Below are 12435 nucleotides of genomic sequence, written 5' to 3'. Positions count from 1 at the left end.
GTCTCCTGTGTGTCTATGCAGGGAGAATTGTCTCTCAGGCTTAGCTGGAGTGCTTCCACTGAAAGCACTTGAGAGCTTACTCGAGGTGTCCTTCCCCGCTCAATTTCAGTGTGATCGGTGGCCATGCTCATCATGAAGAGGGCAATGTGACAAAGGCAATCCGTGTGACACAAAGCAGCTTAAAATCTCCCTGCACAGCATCGTGAGACCTCCGAGTTCATTGGCCTTAAGAATCAGGTATGCAGAAGAATCGTTTTGATTTTAGGAAGCATCACGCTTGCAGATCCTGATCCTGGTAGGGGCCTTCAACCACCCAGACATCTGCTGGAAAAGTGATGAGGGAAAAAGAGAACTAGCCCCATCCAGGGTTATGGGCAGGAGAAGTTTGGAGAAAGAGAAAGCAAGGCCCTTGCGCTTCCCACCACAGGCCCAGGGCCAGTGAGCTTGCCAGGGAGACATTTTTCGTGCCCGGTCGAGGGCACAGGGCAGAGGAAGGGAAAGCATGGTGAGCACAAGCGCTGGAGCTGGCAGTGCCAGGCAGCATCAGGCAGGGCTGTGGGAGGTCCCGGCTGAGGTGCTGGGGGGAGCAGAGTGGCACAGCGGAAGCGTGCTGGGCCCATAACCCAGAGGTCGATGGATCGAAACCATCCTCTGCTAATTCCTCTTTTTTTTTTCCGACTCCTGACAGCCACGGCCTCTCCCTTGCATGTTACAGCATCTTACACCACCAGCACTGCTGCGCTCCTGCTCTCTGCCCACCCATGGCCATGGCCCTCCTGCTCCCTCTGCCCCTTCTCTCTGCCACTGCCACCTTCTTTCTCCTTTGCTTTCTTAGCAGCCAGCACGCCCAACGTGCCCCTCAGCAAGGCAGATGGGTGGGTGTGGAGCAGCAGGCAGAGCACAGCCCACAGCTCCCCACACCAGGCAGTGGGTGTCCTGGGCACACAGGTCTGTCTCCCTTCCCAGCAGGCAGCTTGATCCCCAACTTCCCAGCCACAAGCGGGGACCTCCAGGGCTCTGCAGGTGGGGAGGAGGACGAGGCTGGTGCTACTTTGGGAAACACCAATGCAATTGACTCAAACAGCTGGGGGATTTCTCTGGCCTCGTCTCTTTGCTGCTGGGCCCGCTTGCAGGTGCAGCCAGGAGCAGGGCCAAGCAGGGATTCCCAATGGGCTCCGTATTGGCTAGATGTGGCTAGGTGGTGGTGGTGGTGGAGGGGAGAGGGGGTGCTGCAGGGTGGCCTCTGTGAGAAGAGCTAAGGGGCTGCCCTGTGCCGGACACAGCTGGTCCCAGCTGCCTCCACAACACTGAGCCACCTGCAAAGCTTGTGGCATCCCTAGCACCCGTGATGGAGCAGGTGGATATTCCTGAAGGAACTGCAACCCGTGGAGAACCGTGCCAGTGAAGAATTTTCCTGACAGGCCTGAAGCGTGTGGAAGAGCCCACAGTGAAACATATTTTGCTGTTTAGAACTGCAGCATGTGGAGAACCCGTGCTGGACTGACTGGTCTGCAGTGAAGGACTGTAGTTGAGCCTGGTAAAAGTGGGAGGAACAGTGCTAGTATTTTTGTCTTTTTTTCCACAATACCCAAAACCACACACATGGCCCAATCCTTTTCTTCACTTCTGGCTGCTCAGGACTGCAATTTGGTGGTGGAATACTACACCTTCCCTCCCACATGCACGTCGTAAGGTCCTCTGAACCCTAGACTGTACCATAGATCTGTGTAGCATGCGTGCCTGGAGCATGGCCCTGGTTTGTCCAGTGTCCTCATCCCTCATGCTCACACCCCACAAAAAAAAAAAAAAAAAAGAGCCCAGTAACACAGAAGTGAGCTAGGAGTAGAGTGTAAAGAAAAAGAATAACAAACCAAATCACCTGCCTGTTCCTCACATGTCTGCAGAGGGTTTCCAGGATGAGTTTCTCCTTTCGATTCCCAGGGATCAAGGTGAGTCTGACCAACCTGCAATTCCCGAGGTCCTCCTTTGTGCCCTTCTGGAAGATAGGAGTGACACCATCATTCTGCCAGGCCTCAGGAACTTCTCCTATTTGCCATAATGTTTCAAGAGACAGTCAAGAGTGGCTGTTTCCAGAAGTCCTCCTTCTCTGAGTGCTTCACGAGGTGGAGGCAGGAAGACAGCATGGGTTTCTGCATGGGAGGTCCCTGCTACTTGAGTACCTGATGGGCCAGAAGCCAGAAGATCACTTGGCTGTTGACTGTGAGATCACCTCTGGCTCTACAGGCAAAGGGCCATCCTTAGGAATATCGCTTGTGCTAGGTCCTTGTCTTCATTCCATAGTGGATACCACTGCATGGTGTATCATTTTATATCCAAACAGTTCTGTCAAAAGTTGCCTCTTCTCTGTGTTCGGTGACTGGGGGCTTCCGTGCCTGACATGCTTCTGGGTACACGGGTAGGGTTGTCTGGTCCTGACAGCCAACCACAGGTCTGCCTGAGAGCAGCTGGGTATGATGGGGTCAAGAAATGGCTGCCAGCCAATCACAGAGCAGCATGAAACCGTGGTGGTCATGGTATTTTATAGGAAAATGGCAGCTGAAAGAAAATGGTGCCTGCCATGTAGGTAGGAGAAGGTACACGTCGGTCAGATGCACTTCATCATTCAGAAAGTTCTGAAAGTCCTGCAGATCCTCGGCATGGACAAGGAAAGCCTTCAGCAACACTGCTTCTCTAGAACGTGCTTTCAGAGTTGTGAGGCTGTAGAGAATCCAGCCTTCTCCAGTGAGTAGGTGTTTGTCATGCCCTTTCTGAACGTAACCTGCCATTTGATATCTTGGGCTTGGGCACAACAACATGGTCTGTCCTGTGCGTTCAGAAGTACTGGGTGTCAGCCCAGTGCTTTGGGCAGTCGACAGGCACCAGAAGGTTGTGTCCTCCATGTCCTCGCAAGATTGTCACAGCGTAGGTCTTGCAGAAGAGGCCATGGCAGGCCTGCGCTGTGGGCTCTACCGCTGCCTTGAAAGGCCCTGTGAGTAGAGAGTGCCCTGTGGCCCTGGAGGAAGGCCACACTTGGTGCTGGATGGGGAGATGGAGAGACCGCCAGCTCAGCCAGGATGGCTCAAGATAAGAGCAACATATGGCTCAGCTCAGGTGGCCAGAGGGGAAAGGCAGCATGTGTCCAGGAGGTCCCATGGTGTAATGGTGAGCACTCTGGACTCTGAATCCAGCGATCTGAGTTCAAATCTCAGTGGGACCTTGGCCTTTTGCACCTCCCTCAGGGCTCTCCTCAGCATGCTTACACCTTAGCCTCTTTGCCTCGCTCTTGGGTCAATTGTTTCATGTCCTCAGGTCATCCTTCTTTTCCTGGGCTCCAGCCCTGGGGCTGACATCAGTGCCCCTTCTCCTGCCCTGTGCCCATCAAACTTCTGCAGCCTTCCTGAACACTGGCCCCTGTCCCCTCTCTGCTCCCTTGTGCTGATGGCTGCTCCTGGCTGAGGGGATCCAGCAGTGGCTCAGAGAATCACACAACAGCTGAGGTGGAGATGAGGCAGTCCAAGCCAGGCTCGAGGCAGAGCCAAGCAGAAGAATTTTTTCACGTCTTTGCCTGGTTGGATGTTGCACATGTCCAAAGAGATGGACCTCCCACAGCCCTGCCTGATGCTCCCTGGCACTGCCAGCATCAGCGCTTGTGCTCACGCTGCTTTCCCTTCCTATATCCTTGCCTGAGCAGGAAAAATGTCTCCCTGGAAAGTTCTCCTCCTTCTGGCCTGTGGTGGGAAGCACAAGGACCTTTCTTTGCCCTTCTCCACACATCTCCTGCCCATAACCCCTGATGGGGACTTTCTCTTTGACCACTTGAGCTGGCTATACAGATGGGAGGACAAGTGATGTAGGCAAGGGGGTTTTAGGGTCAAGTCCCACGTTGTTGACGGCCAAGTCCCAGGGGTGCAGTGTGGTCAAGTGCAGGCAGCCCAAAAGAGGACTGCTCCCCGTAGTTGGCAGGATTCGAACCTGCGCGGGGAAACCCCAATGGATTTCTAGTCCATCGCCTTCACCACTCGGCCACAACTACCTGCTCCAGCCCTCTCTGCCCTGCTGATCACATCCCTCTGCAATGACACCCGGCTGCCTGGGAGTTTCAGGGCAATGCTCCACTCAGCGCTCTGCGGTTGGGACCTGCACTGAGCGGGACAGCTACCAGGCTTCCAGAGGCCTTGAGAGGCGTAACCCCAGGGGCTGTGGCTATGGCTTCTTGCACCTTGTCCTCAGCCAGGCACCTGGGATTTCCTGTCATGGGGGGGTGATTTCACTCCCCAGCTGGTCTCAGCTGCTTCCAGGGCAGCAGGGAAGGCAGCTGTGTGGAGACAACCAGGGCTGGTGGTAGTGGTAGGGTGGGATATTAGAATCCTGTCTTCTTCTCTAATCTGAGGGGGACTCCAAGCCTGCTGTGAGCACTAGGGTGTGGACACTGCTGTAGAGGAGATGGTGGCTTTCTGGCAGCACCTTCAACCTCTTGGGCACATAAGGTGGTGTCAAGCCTTGAACAAAGACTCCAGCTGCCATGCAGGGTGTTGGTGTTTAGGGGAAACAGTTTCCAAGAGTGGGCGAGATCTATGGAAAGGGCAAGGTAGAGCCTGGCTGAGGAAAAGTGTGGAGAAGCCAAGGGAGAATAAATGGGAAGTGTGGGTGCCTTTTTGGTGGAGTACGTATGTCCAGAGCTTTTTTCCAGCAGTGGCAAGCATTGTCCAATTCCAGAGCATGGACCAAAATATTAAACGATCCACAACAGCCATCGTTTACCTCACTAGATGAACACAGCCCGATTCCCTTTTGACTCTGGAGCAGGAAGATGCTATAAAAGAGTCTGTGTGGAGGTGGTACACCCGGCAGTGCCTATCTGCATGCAGAGCAAGGGTGGGAGGTGGTTGCAGGCGAGAGCGTGAGCATGAGGAGAGGCTGGAGGAAGTGTATGTGCGGGCGGCTGGAAGGAGGAGGCTGGCCAGTCTGTGAAAAAGCAACAGTCTTGGCTGTGTTGATAGTCAAAACTGTTCTGGGAAGTGGGGTTGTATGTGGGGTTTGTGTTAGCACAGTATTTCCAGAGTCTGTCATCAGCGGTGCTTAAAGTAGGTGGAGTTACAAAGATGGGAATCGTGATTGCGCATGCTCTGCTTCCTAATGGAATGCCCACCCTAACCCCAGCTTGCAGTCACACTGCATACCTCCAGACCTGAAAACCCACCACACCAGTGAAAGAGAGAAGTGCCATGACTGGTTTCCATACGAAGTTTGCGAACAACAGTTGAGAGGACTGAGACGTTAACTCAAATGTCTGTATGAACATCACATCTGAGCAGGTGGGACACTGGTCTTTGACCACCCCCAAAAGTAAAAGAGGGTTACTGTGTGTCACATTTCTGTGTCCATTGTTTCTTGCCCTCCCACTTGGGCACCAGTGACAAGAGGATGGCTCTCTCTCCTTTAATCCACCTGTCCACTCTCCAGCAACCTCAGCCTTCCCTTCCCCAGGCAAAGCAACCCCAGCTCTCCCAGCCTGTCCTTGTAGGACAGATGAGCCAAGTCACCTCAGTGTCCCTTTGGCAGGGCTGACAGAGCCCCTAGCTGTGCAGAAGTGGGAATCAGCCACACGATGACACCCATGGAGTCCCTGTAAGGGCACCTGGCATGCAGCCATCAAGGTCTCCTGCAGAGGAAGGACACCTTGAAGAAGCCTTCCCACTTGCTGCCGGGCAAAGATTGGACCACAAGACAAAGCAGAAGCAACAGCCTTCAGTCAGGGAAAGACGTGCGCTTGCCCCAAAGTTCCTGCACCGAGAGCAGCAGTGGCTGCTGAGAGGTTTTGGTGGCACAGTGTGGAGGAGAGAAAGGCATCATCTGCGAGTCTAAACAAAGACACTGGACATCCCTTTCTTCTTGACTGCACGCTTGCATGTAGGAGGCCTTGCTTTACTGCTGAGCACAAAGGTGGGTTGGTTTTTTTTTTCCCTCCCAAACCAACTCCGAGTAGCAAGATGCATCACCAAAAGGAAAGGAGGTATGAAACAAGACTTTCAAATGTCAGGACTGTAGCTGAGATTCAGGCTCAGAAAGGACACTTCTCCCTGCCCATCCACAACTGGTTGACAGCTCGGGACATAAGCCAGTGCTCTTCCTTGCAGAGCGGGTATCTATTGGAGGGAGGAGGAGAACAAACCACCATGACTCTCCAGCTATGCTGCACAAAGTCTTTAATGAGAAGGAGCAGATGCAGTGGCACAGAAGAGAGAAACACGCCTGCAGGGTTCAGGGAGGCACAGAGAATGGCCCGTTTCCCAAGGAGAAGCTCCACACAAAGCGCTGGCCTTTTCCCATTCTGCTCTCCCTGGTGGCAATCCCAGCCCACCAAGAGCAGTCCCTAACTCCGGCACCCTCCCCCCATCAGCAGGAGGTTCATCAAAGCAGAAGAGAATGAGCCCTTTCTCCAGGAGCTCAGAGCAAAGCAGAGCCAGAGGAGGCACGGCCAGGCCTGCCGTGCAGCCGGGAGCAGTGGGCACAGGTCCCTCCGGCCAGGTGGCATGAGGACACCCAGCCCGTCTGCAAGCCGTGGCCACGCTCCTGCTGCTGCAGGGTCCCCGTCTTCCTTCCTGCTCCGAAGGGGATGATGCGCCGGCTTCAGCAGTTCAGGCTGCAGCGGAGGGGAGGCAGACACAGCCCTGACCCCCCCAGACCAAGGGAGCCCCCAGAAGAGATGGGAACCCCCCCGGCGCTGAGGGAGCTCCCAACAGCAGCGGACAGAGAGGATCCCACGGCTGTGCTCTGAGGGAAAGAGGTGAGGATGGGGCCTGGCAGGGTCACCACCACCGGGGAGGCCTGGATGGCCACCGTCGAGTCAGCGCAGCGGGCGACACAGGGCTCACTGCAGCTGCTTGCAAGTGGGGTTGGGCCAGAGGCGCCGCAGGGCGTTTGGAGACAGGGTCTGAAGCAAGACATCTCTGGGTGAGGGAGGCAAAGCTGAAACGCAGAGCAGAGAGGAAACAGAGACCTCAGTATCAGTCTGTCTTTTCCTCAGCTCTCTCTGAAGATACGCTTTGCTGCCCTCCTTCTCCACCTCTAGCTGCAAGCCCAGAAAGAACCCGCAGATGATCTTGCTAACATGCACAACAGCCGTGACACTGTCTGAAAACACACACTGTGCTTACAGCTCCCACGGCCGGCCCTCATCGTGCCCTCCTAGTTGCACGGCACAGGCAAGCTGACCCACTTTTGGAAGAGGACCCAGCAGAGTGGGTTTAAAGCACCTGCGGAAAGACTGATCACATCCCATCTCCAGAATACACAGTGCTGCGCTGAAGAAAGCCCTGCATGCTCTTGGCCATTTGGATAGAGCCCATCTACGAAATGTAGGCGGAAAGTCTGCTGGGCAGAGCTCCCTGCAGATGAGCCCCATTGATCATTTCCTGCTTGAAAGAACCCCCCTCTTCCCAGCTCTCCCCTGCCAGCCCCATCAAAAGGGAAACCACTCACAGCCCTTCAGCAAGCTGAGGCAGCCCAAGTATCAACCTGAGCAGCCCCCATGACAGCAGCTCAGCCCAGAGGGAGAGATGGAGCGGACTCAGGCTTACCTCGTTCCTCGAGGAAAGGGAGCCAAGAGAGGAGGATGCGGAGCCTGGAGCACCACAGGCTTTTATGCTGTGTCCCAGAGCCCCACGGGGCCACAAACATTCCTTGCTCATGAAGCACCTAAACACCGAGCTGTTGCCGCTTGCCAAGGCCTCGCTGGTGATTAAGCCCTTGCCTCTTTCATCTGAAATGATTTCCCCCTGCTGCATAGCATCTAACCTCAATATAATTAATTCGTGTCCAGGCCTGTTAAGACCAATTGGCTGGGAGGTCTCAGGCTGCTGTGCAGAGATTTTAAGTGGTTTTCAGTCACATGGATCACATGCAGTACATCTCCTTCTTCACGGTGATGTTGGTGACCAGTCAGGGTGAAATTTGGCTATTAGGGAGACCTCAAGTCAGCTCTCAAGTGCTTTCAGTACACAGCATCAGTCTGATCCTGGGAGGTATCTCTCTCCCAGCAGGTCGTTTTAGGCTCACAGAACATGGTGGGAGAAGAGACTCACATCTTCAGGGATGTGGCAAAGCTCAATGGCAACGAAGGACCATTGTGGGCTGATGGGAGGCCCCGTGCAGGTAGGAGGGAGGGCCATGAGGACCTTGCTTACACTCATCAGGCTTTACCACAACCTCCTTCTTCTGCCTATGACCCCAGAGAGCAAAGGCAGATTTATAACATTGAAGAGCAGAGCAGGGGGCCAGACAGGTCTCTGTGAGGTGACCTCTCCCTGGGGTCTCCATAGCCATGTCCCTTGATGACTTGACCAGGTCCTCATGCTTCTTCCAACCAGGGCTCTGGGCTCAGATTGGGAAGTGGAGAGCCTGTTGGACAGAAGTAAATCAGGGCATAGGAGGGTGATCAGAGAGATGCCCGCATCCTCCCCTGAAAGAGACCCACAGCCAGATGGACTTGTTTGGCTCAGCAAGTTCACCTCAGAGGCCAAAGACCTGGATGACCTGCTTTTGAGGAGAGGCACAGGGCACGGAGGCAAAAGCTCCTGGGTCTTTTTTCTGGGTCAGGGATGCGGTGGCCCATTCCACACATTTAAATCTAGAAAGGGACATTGGGAAAACCCCGGAACTCATGGCAAACATGAGTCACCCTGCTGTGGACACAGTGCCCTGACCTCAGAGGTGCCTATGATAGCAGAGCTCATATCCTCATTCCTCCCACAGTGCAGCTTTCCTGAAGGGCTTTTCCACACATTTTACAACCACTCCTGAAACAGCACGTAATTCTGTGCAATCTCCTGCTGCTGCTGCCTTCCAAGTCATAGCCGTTTGAGTGCTGCTCAAGGTCTTGTGTGACTAAGTCCAGCGCAGAATAATGATGGTTAGAAAGGACCTCTGGAGGTTCTCTGGGCCAATCTCCTGCTTTGAGCAGACCAGTTACACACCACATCCCACCATATCCCTGCCTTGTTGCAACTTGTGATTTTTGCTCTTGCCCTTTTGCACTGTACCTCCCAGAGAATCTGGCTCCATCCTTTCTTTGACCTCCTGCAGCTGCTGGGAGACAGCAGTTCCACCCCCTCCTCTCTGCCTTGCTTATCTCCACCAGACTCCACAAACCTTCTGACCATGGCCTCACCCTTTAAGTCATACAGCTCATACATTCTGCCTGGTCCCCTGCCAGTAACTCTCTCTATGAGAGAGAATCACCACCTCTGTCTTCCCTGGGGACCCAAAATGGGGCACACCAATCCAGATGTGACCTCTTCAGTGCAAAGGGAAGGGAACGATCCCTCCCCTCAGCTTTCATCAAACAGCTTGCGTTGGAAAGGACCTTTTGAGATGACCCATGTCTCTACCAAACAAGTACGCTTTCACCTGAGTGGATGCCGGGGGCTGATCCCCACCATTACAGCCAGGGGCTTTCCCAGGAGATGACGGTGAGGGTGCCAGCACTGCTGAGAAGATTCCAGGACTATGGGGTAAGATCTGGAGGTGGACGGGATGTAAATATCAGGATTAGGAGTGAAGGCTCCTGTCGTGGTTTAACCTCGACTGGATGCCAGGTGTCCACCAAGCCGCTCTGTCACTCCCCTCCTCAGCAAGGCAGGGAGGGGAGAAAATTAAGATGGAAAAAACAACCCCAAACTCGTGGGTCAAGGCAGTTTAATGTAGCTAAAGCAATAGGCTGCGTGCGGAAACAAAGCAAAAAGCAAAAGATTATTCTCTACTTCCCATCAGCAGGTGATGTCCGGCCACTTCCTGGGAAGCAGGGCGTCAGTACTCGTTACTCCGGATAACAAACATTGTAAAAAAAAAAACCCAAAAAACACCCCTGCCCTGTTCCACCCCCTATCTCTCAGATTCTTATTGCTGAGCAGACGTCATATGGTATGGAATATCCCGTTGGTCAGTTTGGGTCAGCTGTCCTGGTTGTCTCCCTTCCGAAGATCTTGCCCACCCCCAGCCTGCTGCTGAGTGGGGGAGGAAATGTTGGAGACACAGCCTTGGTGTGTGCTGGCACTGCTCAGCAGCAGCCAAAACACAGGTGTGTTATCAACACCTTGCTAGCTAGCAAGAGACAGCACAGCACTATGAGGGCTGCTGTGGGGAGAATTAACTCCATCTCAGCCAGACCCAATACAGCTCCCTTCAGGTTTTTCAGTGAGATCTGTGCTGGGACAGACTTCTTCTCCCCTTTCCAGCCCTTCTGCCCAGAAGGTGTTTCTAGTCACTGGTGTGTACGTGAAATGCAAGAGCAGGTGGCATTCCATGCACACATCCAGCCCTTGTGCTCTTCCTGGTGCCACCGAGCACACTCCAAACTCTTGGCTCACGCTGATGAAACTGTGAACGAGGTGGGTTGTACAAGTGGGATGAACAAACCCACCTGAGAATGAGCTAGAGAGGTGGGTATTTTTGATGTGTCATTATGTGGACTACATGAACTCTTGTATTCAAGACATCTCCAGAGCACCCTCACTGCCATCTCTTGGTAGCTCACAGGAGGGGCAATGCAGCCCTGGAAGAGCTGCCCTAGAGACTGTGACTTCTCTGCCAGTGTCAAGGTTCAGAAGTCGATGGCACAAGGCCCAGAGCTTCCTGAGGTAACTGGGAAGTTTAGTCTGCTCGGAGCAGAAGGTTGTCCCAGAGGACCTCCAGCGATCCAAGCATTATTATTCTGTGTTGCACTGAATCACACGATCCCTTGAGCAGTGACCAAAAGGCAATGCCCTGGAAGGCAGCAGCAGCATGAGATTGCATGGAAGTTGCATCATTTGTTTCAGGAATGCTGCTAAATTGTGTGAAAATGCCCTTGAGGAAAGTGGCGCATTGGCAGTATGAGCTCTGCTGTCCCTGGCATGCCTGAGGCTGGGGCACCGTGTTCCATGAAGTCCAGAGCAGGGTGACTCATGTTTGCCTGGAGTTCAGGGTTTTTCCCAACTCTTCCACATCACAATAACTCTCAGGTGCTCTGGAAGGCCACATTCAATGTCCCTTTGTAGTCTGAAATGCACGGAATGGGCCACCCCATCTCTGACCAAGGAAGAAGAGCCATGAGCTTTTGGCTTGATGCCCTGAGCCTCTCTTCAAAAGCAGGTCATCCAGACCTCTGGACTCTGGGGTGAACTTGCTGAGCAAAACACGTAAATTTGGATGTGGGTCTCGTTCAGGGAAGGACGCAGGCATCTCTTTGATCACAAATCCAGGCCGTGGTAGGGAATGATGAGGGTAAGCAAGGTCATCGTGGCCATCACTCCTGCCCACAAGGGGCTCCCCTCCAGCCCCAACGATCTTTCCTTTGAAATTTGCCACATTGCTGGAGAAGTGAGTCCCTTCTCCTGTATGGGATTGTGCAGTCTTGACCTTCTGCTTGAACCTACCCACTGTCTCCAGTGTGTCTATGATGACCTGCAGGGAGAAACATCTCTCAGGCTTAGCTGGAGTGCTTCCACTGAAAGCATTGGAGAACTGACTTGAGGTGTCCTTCCTGGCTCACTGTGATCGGTGGCCATGCTCATCATGAAGAGGGCAATGTGACAAAGGCAATCCATGTGACACAAAGCAGCTTAAAATCTCCCTGCACAGTAGCCTGAGACCTCTGAGTTCATTGGCCTTATGGAAGCATCAGGGTCGGAGGCCCTGATCCTGGTAGGGGCCTTCAACCACCCAGACATCTGCTGGAAAAGCAGCACAGTCAACTACAAACAGTCCAGGAAACTAGTGGAGTGAGAGAGGGCTTGACCAGAGGAGAGGCACTGCTGGGCCTGTGTTTTAGTAGTGCAGAAGAATTTATGAGAGAAGTGGAAATTGCAGGTAGGCTGGGTTGTCACGATCATGCCCAGGTGTAATTCTCAATCATGAGGGGTAAAGGATGGGTAAAAAGTAGAGGAAGGACCCTAAACCTGAGAGAGGCAACCTTTTGGCTGTTAAGGGCACCAGTGTGGGGGGTACCTTGGGAAAGTGGCCTCAGAGATAAAGGAGCCAACAAAATCTGGGTCAAACTAAAAGACATTTTTCTTAGGGCACAAGAAGCTCTCATTCCTCACGTGCAGGAAGAGGGGCAGAGGAGATTATAGGGGAAAGAAGCAGGACTGCAAGGAGGGGATCAAGAAAGCCAAGGCACAGCCGGAGCTTCACTTGGCTAGGGATATGAAAAATAACAAGTAGGGTTTCTTCAGGTACACAGGACAACAAAGGAAGATGAAGGTAACTGTACCCCCGCGATGAGCGAAACAGGAGAACTGGCTAAAACTGAGGCAGAGAAGACGGAGGTCCTCAACAGATTATATGGCCTGAGGAACGGTCAGATGAACTTGCTAAGCCACTATCCATCAAATCTGAAAAGTCATGGCAGACTGGTGAAATTTGCAGTACCTGGAAAAGAGGAGACAGGAAAAAGGA

At 53.4% G+C, this 12435-nt stretch overlaps 2 non-coding genes across 2 annotated transcripts; one reads left to right on the top strand and one right to left on the bottom strand.

The window, feature by feature from the left end:
• Positions 1–3145: 3145 nt before the first annotated feature.
• On the top strand, positions 3146–3217 carry TRNAQ-CUG (transfer RNA glutamine (anticodon CUG)). Its single transcript has one exon. It is a non-coding gene; the product is annotated as a tRNA-Gln (tRNA).
• A 734-nt stretch (positions 3218–3951) lies between these two features.
• TRNAS-AGA (transfer RNA serine (anticodon AGA)) lies at positions 3952–4033 on the bottom strand. The gene has a single exon. It is a non-coding gene; the product is annotated as a tRNA-Ser (tRNA).
• Between the last annotated feature and the right edge of the window lie 8402 nt (positions 4034–12435).

This window comes from Grus americana, chromosome 10 (genome assembly GCF_028858705.1).
Source record: "Grus americana isolate bGruAme1 chromosome 10, bGruAme1.mat, whole genome shotgun sequence".
NCBI classification, from domain to species: domain Eukaryota; kingdom Metazoa; phylum Chordata; class Aves; order Gruiformes; family Gruidae; genus Grus; species Grus americana.
Note: the sequence above shows the minus strand (reverse complement) of the source record. Positions and strands in the feature narration are given on the sequence as shown.